Source organism: Osmerus eperlanus, chromosome 8 (assembly GCF_963692335.1).
Source record: "Osmerus eperlanus chromosome 8, fOsmEpe2.1, whole genome shotgun sequence".
NCBI lineage: Eukaryota > Metazoa > Chordata > Actinopteri > Osmeriformes > Osmeridae > Osmerus > Osmerus eperlanus.
This window is the reverse complement of record NC_085025.1, coordinates 15,473,071-15,483,861: the sequence shown is the minus strand read 5'-3', so window position 1 is coordinate 15,483,861 and position 10,791 is coordinate 15,473,071. Positions and strand designations below refer to the sequence as shown.

At 40.2% G+C, this 10,791-nt stretch overlaps 1 non-coding gene and 1 pseudogene across 1 annotated transcript; both read left to right on the top strand.

Annotated features, from left to right (window-relative positions):
- Positions 1-6,451: 6,451 nt before the first annotated feature.
- On the top strand, positions 6,452-6,653 carry LOC134025783 (small nucleolar RNA U3; annotated as a pseudogene).
- Positions 6,654-7,040: 387 nt separating this feature from the next.
- On the top strand, positions 7,041-7,253 carry LOC134025723 (small nucleolar RNA U3). The gene has a single exon (XR_009931235.1). It is a non-coding gene; the product is annotated as a small nucleolar RNA U3 (small nucleolar RNA).
- Positions 7,254-10,791: the final 3,538 nt, after the last annotated feature.

Genomic DNA, 10,791 nt, shown 5'->3' with positions numbered 1-10,791 from the left:
TTGTTTTGTGTCTGTATTTGACTTTGGTGAATGTTATTTACATGCTGCGCATGTCATTGCATGTTCATATTAAGCTAATGTGGTCTTTATTTTCTCATTACAGCGTGAGTTTAGTTTTAACGGTGGATTTGGAGAAAAAGCTTCAAATAAATCTGTAGCAAGAAAGACACTTGTGCCTGACAGTGTTTCATGGGATAATAGTATGCTACACTTGTAAATTACTTGTGTAATAAATACTGTGTTTTAATTTAACCAATTAAATAACCGTTTTCTGATTTTTTGGGGGAGGCGTTTAATCGAAGGTGCCATTTATTACACAATGTTCATTTTTGGTGCAGCGTTTATTCAAGGTCAACGTTTAATCAAAGAAAAACTGTAGTTTTCTTCCCAGCATGGGAAGGCCAAAGGATGTTTACAATTGTAGTAGGCCATTGATATGTTTTAAAAGTTCAGGGATGTAATTTGTTGGATAAGAAGCCCCCATCCCCCACTCCAGAGACAATTGATGACAGAGAGGTGCTGACATTAAGTTAAACATAGTCATGCGTTAAAGAGTAGAGTAAAAAATAGAGACAAAATGTGTACATGGATGTTGAAACTCAGTGCTCTGAGTTTGTGCATGTCAGTTTAGACAAACGTAGCCTTTTCAACCTCTAGGTTTAATTCTCTCTTTTATACATTTAAAGTTGGATTTGACATTTAACAGACATTTAATCATTTAGCAAGTTGTTTGACTCAAAAACCATAACGAAGTACATATGGTGTAAAAAATCTGCAGTCAAATTTGGCGAAATTGCTACCTTGGATGTTATCTTTACATATAGATGGGTTGGTGGTTACAAACAATGAGGATGCGCACGCAGCTTCAAGGCAGAACAATGCCTACCATTTCACCTCTAGTTTATATGTTCCCACCCCCCCCCCCCCCTTCTGAATAAAGTTAGATAGATCTGATTTGTTGATATCTGTTTTTATGAAAACCATTTTAGCCAAGCTAACTAACATTGTTTTTAGCTAGCTGACATTACCATTCAATCACTAACAAAACACGAATAGAAATACTTTGCTAACAGTCCTCACGTGTAATCAAAAGCTTGTAGTGAGATCACATGCATGACCCCCCGAGACAAGCTTTCATGTTTGCATCGCTAGCATCTCGTCATATTACACAGCCGGAAGACAGCTAGATAATAAATATTGTAGCGTCAGCGCCCTTGGGTACCCAGCATGCAGTGCACACCAAAAACGCAAATAGCTGTGGAAAATAGTTTGGTTACAACAGCTGTGCAAGGGATTTCAGTTGTTGTGTTCGTTCACTTAAATGTGTGTAATGTTATTGTTTTTTACTTAAGATAATACTGTTGGTCACCCTGATTGTGCATTTTGTGTAGTTCAATGGGATCAGAGAGTCTGACCATGACAAAGTATTGTTAAGCTGCTGTACCATCACAAGGTACACTTGCTAACAGCTGGACATTAGCTATACCTTGGTCCAGTTCCCTACATGACTCTTGACAGTTGTTTGACTGAGACTCTAGAGAGAGCTCAATTCAGGTAGAGTTCTAATAGCCATAGTCTTGTAACCAGTTTCAGTTTTGAAAACAGTGTGACTGTGTATGGTATGTTTTTTGGGCTACTTCTAATACTCATACGGCTGCCGCATTTATGCCTTGGCATGACCTGCGCTGGGATAGAGGGAAACCGCATGGATGGGGAAAGTGTGTGGGCAGAGCAAGCAGTAGTAGTACATAACCTACACACTTCCTTTAGTGAAGTGTATCCTCACTTTCATAAAGTTATTGTTGTAATCAAAGCTTTTAAAGAATGGATCTCTGCATGATGGGCCTGACCAGAGCACAGGTGGCCTGACACAACACGCTTCAAAGTTGTCACTTTCAAAAGGGTGGCATTTTAACCCTGTCAGTCCAACATGTCTAAAAGTTGGTACGCATGCCTTATTGCCAATGGGGAACAAAGAAGTCTCAAGAACCCATAATGTCGGCAGCATGGATATTTCTCTACAGTGACAATTTGTGAAGAATTTCAAAAAATGACTTCAAATCAGCCATTGATCCAATTGTCTTGAAATGTTGTGTACATGTATGAAATACATGTCTGTGTCATGTCAATTTTGTAATGGTTTGCAATGCTGAGGAGGAACCCGCCATTGCTGCCTGCAGCTATATTTATTATTATTCTAGTTCCATGGGAGTCAATGGCAGCCCCTAGAACCCTTGGATAACTTTTTGTGAAATTTGGCACACTCATTAAGGACAGTTCCTTCTATACCTACACCAAGTTTCATGTATCCCATTAGACCACTCTAGCGCCACCAATGGGTCAAAGTTGGACTTGTGTTTACACACTCAACTTTTGAACCGTATGACTGATTTTCAAAAATGAGGTACCATTGGATTCCCTGGATCAAGATGAGTTCAACGCACCCTATGACGTCAATTTCCGGTTATATAGATTTTTCGCCATTTCCGGTTTTATCAAAAACCTTTGAAAGCCTACTCCTCCTACAATTTTTGTCATATCTTCTTTAAAATTACCAATGATGATCTTCAGACCAAGCCTCACAAAAGTTATCGAAAAGAATTTTGATTCTCACAACCGTTTGTTCGGTACAGCAAATTCAGCAGAAAAGCCGCCAAACAAGAAGTGAAGTCATATCTCAGCAAATCTTTGAGATATCAACACGTAACTTGGTATGTCACAAGGAAGACACTACAACATGTTACCATGTGCAAAGGCAACTTCATATCTCAAAAAATGTTTGATATAAAGCAAATCGAATTTATCGCTAACGCTAAAATAATACTTTACAAATCCGACGGTCAAAAACTGATACTCTGATTCAATCACAAGTTCATATGAAGTCTCTTGAGAATGTTTAGTACACAAATCTGAGAAAAAGTTGACTGTGAGATGAAAAGTCGATTTGTGATGAATATTTGAAACATGCATGCTTGGCTAATTGCTAATGAAATTTCCAATGTAATGTCTCCCTCTGCTCCTCAGCGTGCGCGCTCCACATTCTCACACACTCAGCCATTCCCTTGACACACGCGCAAGCTTGGCGAGATGCATACACAACATTTCAGGCAATTGTGGGCTGACCAAGCCCCCACTCATTCCTTGGCTTAAAGTGAAGGCCCTTGTGGATCTTGATGGTATTGCATTTCCGATTTTGTGTGCAATGGTAAAAAGTTCTCAAAATCCTGAAACATTGATAGTATAGGCCAAGAGTAACTACCACACCACAAATGGCCCAATATCACCCATAGGTGACGCTACAGGCCACACCCTGATACACAAAGATACAAGGCTTTCTGGAATGGGTAGGCTCACCAAGCCCCCTCCTTTCACTCCTTGGCTTGAAATAAAAGCCCTTGTGGGTCTTGATGGTATTGCATTTCAGATTTGGTATCCCATTGGTAAGTCTACAGCATGGATTTTTCTATACAGTGACAATTTGTGAAGAATATACATTTTTCAATGGTTCGCAATCTTAGGAGGAATCCGCCATTGCTGCTTGCAGCTATATTTTTTATTATTATTGTTTATTTTCGCCCCCCTAAGGATCAGTCAATATTTGGACTTCATAGACAACCTAGGTGTCAAAAGTTTCGTATTGGTAGCGATTGCGTTGGTTGTATTTTTATTTACATTCCGTTGCATGGTTTAAGTAGGAATTGCATTTTTGTGGTGAAAAGTGAATCTAACAGTGGCTAATTTGCTAGCCACAGTCACTGACTTTACTAACGTCAATACGTCACTAACGTCACGAAAACACGCCTGTAGCAGAACATTCGTTTTGCATCTGTTAACTTGGGGGATAGCTAGGCTAACTATAGCTTTACTGCAAGGCAGCTGCAGAAACGCCACAAGCAAAGAGGCCAGGGTGATAACTATTTACTTATTTTACTTTGTGATGTGAAACACAATTGTGAAATGTAATGTACAATATTAGCTGATATTATTAAGGAAGTAGGCCCACATCTACTTTCGGAAACGGTAGTCTACTATTTCACTGAAGCATTAGCATCATGACATTAGCCTCTGTTGCCCGGGCAACACAATCAAATAAACATTCCTCACAAATACATTTTCGTTGTAGGATTTATTATGACATTACATTACAAGTAAACGATTTTTTGGTGAAATTATCATTACCTGTGTTTTCAAACCAGTGTTGCTCACTGCAACGCTGTAGCCTACGCGAGACACTACAAAAACATCTAACTACTCCCCTTACTTAACCCTTGTGTTATCTTCGGGTCATTCTGACCCATCAGTCATTGTGACCCACCGTCGTATTGCGACAGATTTACCGCATACAAAGACAAAGTGAAGCCTTTTCTTTTAACCGTTGGGCTGTCTCAGACCCCCCACATTGCGAAGGTTAAAAGAAAATTATTTTAATTTGTTTTTGTATTGGGTAAAATTGGGTAAACACAACGATGGTTCGTTATGAACCTTTGGGTCATGTGACCCGAAGGCAGCACGAGGGTTAAATCAAAAGTCTATCTAACTACTAACCTTAACGTCATTGCCACAGCCTAAACTTTGTCAATCTGTTCATGAAAATAATTAATTTCAGCCTAAACCGTACAACGGAACGTTAAATCCAATTCAACCAACGCAATCGCTACCAAGACAAACACAGCAGTAGTCTACTGTACTGAAGTAGTACAATTTACCGGGGCAGCTTCTACACACAGGGCTATATCGCACGTATCGCATCGCTACCAGTGAGCTTTTTATGAAAGCGATTTTCCACTAAATAAATGTCAAGCTTATTTACGTTTTTGGGGGCATATTTTCAGTTAGCCAATGGTACTGTTTGAATCGCGATTCCATCTTCTACTGCCGGTAACGTCGTAGAATAATCTTCAAAGGGGTTCTTTATTAAAGATCCTGTAAAGTGGACCTGGAAACAAGTTTTAAGTTCGCCACACCACAGAATAATGTTATTAACTACCCATCCAAATTCGAATGAAAAAATAACACCGACAAGTATGTTAAATTAGGCTGTGAAATCGTGAAAAAATTAGCAGTCTTCTCTGCTTGAGACTGGGGGGGCGTGTCGCCTGAAGGAGCTGAAGCTCCTCCCCTCGCTGCCTAGTGCCTACCTCCGACCCAGATAATGGACGCTATGTCAAGCCGAACAAAACCGTATAGAATTACAATTTATTTGTTCAATGAGTGAAACATACAGATGCATATAAATGAAATGTTCCCGTGAGCTGTAACAGTAAAAATGGACACCAGAGACAGCAGACAGTGAGTTCTCCAACTAGGCTACTTCTAACACATTAGCTACCATTTCACCAATATACCATCATTCTACACCGAGTAGCCTAATATCAATTTAGCGGTTTGCACTAACTCATAGCAGAAATACCTCTGGAAAAGTTATCTAGTATAATTATAACAAGCACACAGAACTGAGTGATGAACTGCTGGCGGCGGTGGATGGTCCAGGTGCGACCGGAGGCTGAACGGCCAGAGGGGCGATGCTCGGTACGGCTCCGCGCTGCAAGAGAAGCCGTGTGTTGGTGAACCCCGTCTGTCTCTGGTCCATGTTAAAACTGTCCGCTGCGAAATGGTCAGTGCAGAGGCGGCTGTTGGAGTTTATCCGAAGCTTTCCATGAGCGTGGCTCTTCACAAAATCTATACACCTATTTTTCCTTTCATTATCAATAGGGAACTTAAATGGCGTTGCAGCGCAGCTGGAGTTCTTGCATCCAGGGAAGATGCAGTTGCGGGTGGTGGGAGACATCCAGAAGCTAGCTAGCTAGCTGATGTAGGCTACAATAACAGTACAGCAGGAGGAGCCATTCAGTCATCTGACATAGATAGGGCGAAATGACGTAGATAGGGCATTTTTTGGCTCCGCCCATTAAAACCTGATCTGAAAACGGAAGAGAAACTGTTCTTCAGTTTAACTCCACATTTCAGTGTGACAAAGTTTTAGCGCTTTGCACATGCTTTCAGGAACTCGTTTCACACGTATATAATGTACTTAGAAGCAAAACATGGAATTTACTTTACAGGATCTTTAATGAATGAATGCAATATGAGTAGGCTAAATGCCTGAAAATATAATAATAATATAAGGGAAAAACTTAAAAGGACGTTTAAGTCATAGAGATTAGGTCAATTTTTACACCGGTCTGCCAAATTTATTCGTTTTGATTCAGCTATGAGGCTGCCTCTTGCAGGGGAAATGAGAAGACATCTATTTCATTCTACACTTCACTCGTATTGTGAGTTGTAAATGAGCAGCAAAAAAAATTTGCTTTTAATTCTATGTAATCTTTATAAATAATAAGTATGCATTTTTATATAAAATATACAGAAATATCAGTTGTAAAAATTTCATACAAAAACGGACCCCCCTGTGCAACCGACGCAAGCAAGCACACCCTACAATTTCCCCAGAAATTGTACCCTCTCTAGTTTCTATAGTTTGTTCATTGAGAAATGTGTTTCTAAGGAGTGGTCTCGCTATCCATGATGAAGATGTTCCCTTCTGAGCAGGAATCTGGTGGAAAGGTGTGGCTTTGTTCACTGTCCTACCACCATTGATGACTGTTCCAAGTTCTTGAATGGAACTTGGATGAAAGGATCATGTTCTGAGTGGATTTACATTGATTGTTCCAGCAAAATCAGTCACAGTAATGTTTGCATCTGTCTCATGATGCGCTGGACTGTGCGATTTGTAACACTGCTGGGATGTGAAGGGATTGCAATAACGGCCTTGATGTTGATCAATACTTAGATCCGTGCCAACTTTAGCTGAATTTGGTTCTCTCTATGCAAGGAATCCATGGATCCAAACAAACAATTTGGTTTTCTATGCAACGTTTTGTCATGTGGACCAAGAGTGGTCAAGATGTTGACCAAGAGACAGATTCCACGTGTCGCGGCTTTAGCATAATTGATTGTTACAGGTGTCGACCATTCAATTGGCTTTGGAACCCAGTGGTGCGTATGCGCTCCTCGACATAAAGCCAGGTTGTTCCCAGTCCAAGACTATACTTTCAGGGATAATTTCTATAGTTTGTTCTTTGAGAAATGTGTTTCTAAGGAGTGGTCTCGCTATCCATGATGAAGATGCAGATGTTCCCTTCTGAGCAGGAATCTGGTGGAAAAGTGTGGCTTTGTTCACTGTCCTAACACCATTGATGACTGTTCCAAGTTCTTGAATGGAACTTGGACGAAAGGATCATGTTCTGATTGGATTTACAATGATTGTTCAAACAAAATCAGTCACAGTTATGTTTGCATCTGTCTCATGATGCGCTGGACTGTGCGATTTGTAACACTGCTGGGATGTGGAGCGATTGCAATAACGGCCTTGATGTTGATCAATACTTAGATCCGTTCCAAGTTAAGCTGATTCCACAATTTGATTCTCTCTACGCAAGGAATCCACAGATCCAAACGAACATTTTGGTTCTCTATGCAACGTTTTGTCATGTGGAAGATTTCAGAACTCTGCGTGAAATGTCTTTGACCAAGAGACAGATTCCATGTGTCGCGGCTTTAGCATAATTGATTGTTACAGTTGTCGACCATTCCGTTGGCTTTGGAACCCAGAGGTGCGTATGTGCTCCTCGAAATATAAAGCCAGGTTGTTCCCAGTCCAACAACGAAGACTATACTTTCATTGATCCCTACTGTAGTTGGTTCTTTGAGTAATGTGTTTCTAAAGTGTGGTCTCGCCATTCATGACCAAGATCCAAATATTCCCTTCTGAAAAGGAATCTGGTGGAAAGGTGTCACTTTGTTCACTGTCCACCACTGACAACTGTTCTAATCTGCCTTTTTGCGGCTTTAGCGTAATTGATAATTACAGGTGTTGACCATTCAGGTGTCTTAAGAAGGAATTGCGTATGCTCTCCTTGAGTTATAAAGCAGATCCTTTTGTATACAATAGCTTCTCTGAACTGTTGCACTTAAGAAGAAGACTGCAGTTGAGTAATTGAGTAGATATGTTCTTACATACTTAAGCAATTTGGATGTTTCTGTTGCTCTGTAGTATTAACTAAGTATTTACTTTCTATGTGCACAATTTGTTTGGATAAAAGTGTCTGCTAAATGAATAAAATGAAAAAAATGTAAAGCCAAGACTATCTCTTTCACTAGTAAAGTCCCACAGCATAATGACCCACTTCATCTTAACAAAGTGTGTGGTACATACGTTTCCACATTGTTAGTTCCAACACTTTACATTACTGAATATCCATTTATTAAAGAAGACCATCTTAACCTTCCTTACTAGAGTCCCCTCCTCTGATGAAGACCATACACATGTTATTCCCATGTCACACATCCTGTCGTCCTCTCATATTCCTGTCTACACAGGACGGTGGAGGAGATAGGAAAGCAGGAAAACAGGAACATACTGCCTGACGGAGGGTGTGGACGGACACACACACACACAAAGTAGTGGTGTGAGAGGGTGGTTGTATCTTCTGATGGTGGCATTAGCTTATACTAGCTCTGTGTTTTCTGGTGATCTCATTTTCAACAGTTCCTCTGATATTTTGTTCGTCATCACTTTGGACTGAATATCAGCTGATAAAGTCTTAGTGACTAATATGATTGGCAATATGTTATCTAAAATGTCTCCTTGACTCAAAGCAAGATAACAAGTAACAATGCAGAATATTCAGAATATTCATGTATGTCCACAGGAAACAGGATATGTCTGAAATTAGGTTTCCTGCTTTAAACAAAGATGCCTGTTAATAGCACGAGAAGGGACTGTGATAAATGGTACAATGCTTTTGACACACTGTATGAATAATAAAGGAAATGTAATCCGTGGTCAATGTTGTATATTATGTACATGCTGCTATGGGAAAGCTAGCATTGGGGTTAATGGTGTAAAGTAGCTGGAGCAAGACTGTGTACAGTCAGTAACACAGGATGTCAGCCCAACTTATATTGTATTTTATATTTTTTATTAGTATTAGGTAGACTTGTACCTTTAGTATAGTTAGACCACATATTGAGGTTTTTAGGATTCCTATATGTTTAATGTATACACCTTCCTGCCAAAGTAAATACCTTTTCTGTGCAAACAGAAAAGGAATGGCAAATAAAACCCATTCTGATTCTGATAAACTGTGACAATTATGCCAGCGGTTCCTTTAGGGGTCTATAAGCTGTACTCAGAGGACACAACTGATACTGAACCAGTTACTCACAAGGTATCACACACACACTCACACATCTGCTCTGCTTGTGGCAATCAAACCTCTGATGTCTTGCAGTTTCCCCTCTCATACTACAGAGGGCAACAAAGCATTACAGTCTCTTCTGAACTGGAAGGGTACAGCACAGAGATCTGAGATTGTGAAGAGTGTAAAATGTCACTGTTGCAGTTGAGATGCTTTGGCCAACCATCTATCATCACGGTGGCATAGTTGGAAATCCTTCTTAGATATTTGTGCTCTCTGTGCTCTTGCGTCATGTCATGTGTCTGAGGTGTGGCAGTCTCCAGGTCACAATGTTCCTTTATAAGAAGTCTTTAACAACATTCTTAGTCCACTAAGCAACAACACAGTAACGCTAACACAATTAGCAGCGGGATGTGAGGTGTCCTCTCAGGTCCCAGGATGGCCTTGTCACTCCACCCTCCAGTCCTACTTCAATCAGACTCACAGTCAGGAGAACTCTAATTCCAACACCCCAAACAAGACCCATGCTATTAATATGATTTTCGCTGAATTCCCAAAATATTATTACTGTAAAAGGTGTCATTTAGAGCTAACAATTGTAATAATTATATAAGAATATTGAACTTTGAGACTCAGCAATGTATGTATGTCCACCCTAGTGTACATTGGTTTTGTGCTAGGAAATTTGCAACCGTACTGCCCTATTGATTTTGTTCAATTGAGAGGACATCCTCGGCTGTTTAATGATATCACAAATGTGAACGACCTCAATAGCTGTGTAGTTATAGTTGGTTAATCAAGGTGTAGATGCACAACTGTGACAACAAAAATAATTTAGTTGTGACATTTCTTGCCAACACCCAAACATTTCTGGCATGTTGAACTATATAAAAAAAGCTCTGATTCCAGAACATGGCCATTATTAACTTTTCAATCAATAGGGTACTTCCCTTTACAAAAAACATCTTGTTTACCTAACACATGCCAGTAAGTTAACCAAGCATTGCAAGCTTTTCAATCCGACACATTATGGTGACAGCATTCAACTTTAACTAGTGTAATGCCTTGTTCTCAAAAGTAATGCAGCCATGTAATGCATCTGTTGAAGTGTAAGTACAAAAAAACCTGTGTTATGATGGTTGGACTAGGAGAGGGACAGGGAGTTGCACAGCTAGGATGGGGAGAGCACTTCCTGTAGGAAGTAAAGAAAGTAGGGAGAGAGAGGGGGAGAGAGAGGGAGAGGATTGGGTTGAGAAAGTCACGGCCGCCGCTCTTGGAGACTGGGGGGGTGATTCCCATCAATATCATCCTACATGTCAACTAGGGGATGTATGGTGCCACAACAACCCTGTCTACATCCCCTCACTCTTCATGATGTCAGAGTGTGTATGTGTGTGTTGCATGTCAAATATGACAGTTGAAACAAACAGGAACTGAGCCGGTGAAGTCCATGATAACAGACAGATAATGGGGTAGTGATTGATTATGTGCTTTATTGACAGGAAATCCACAAATTTGATTTCTGTTTTGCGTTCTAGTGGCTAGACAGAAACAAATTCAGTCAAGATGATAAGGCGCAAGTAAATAACCC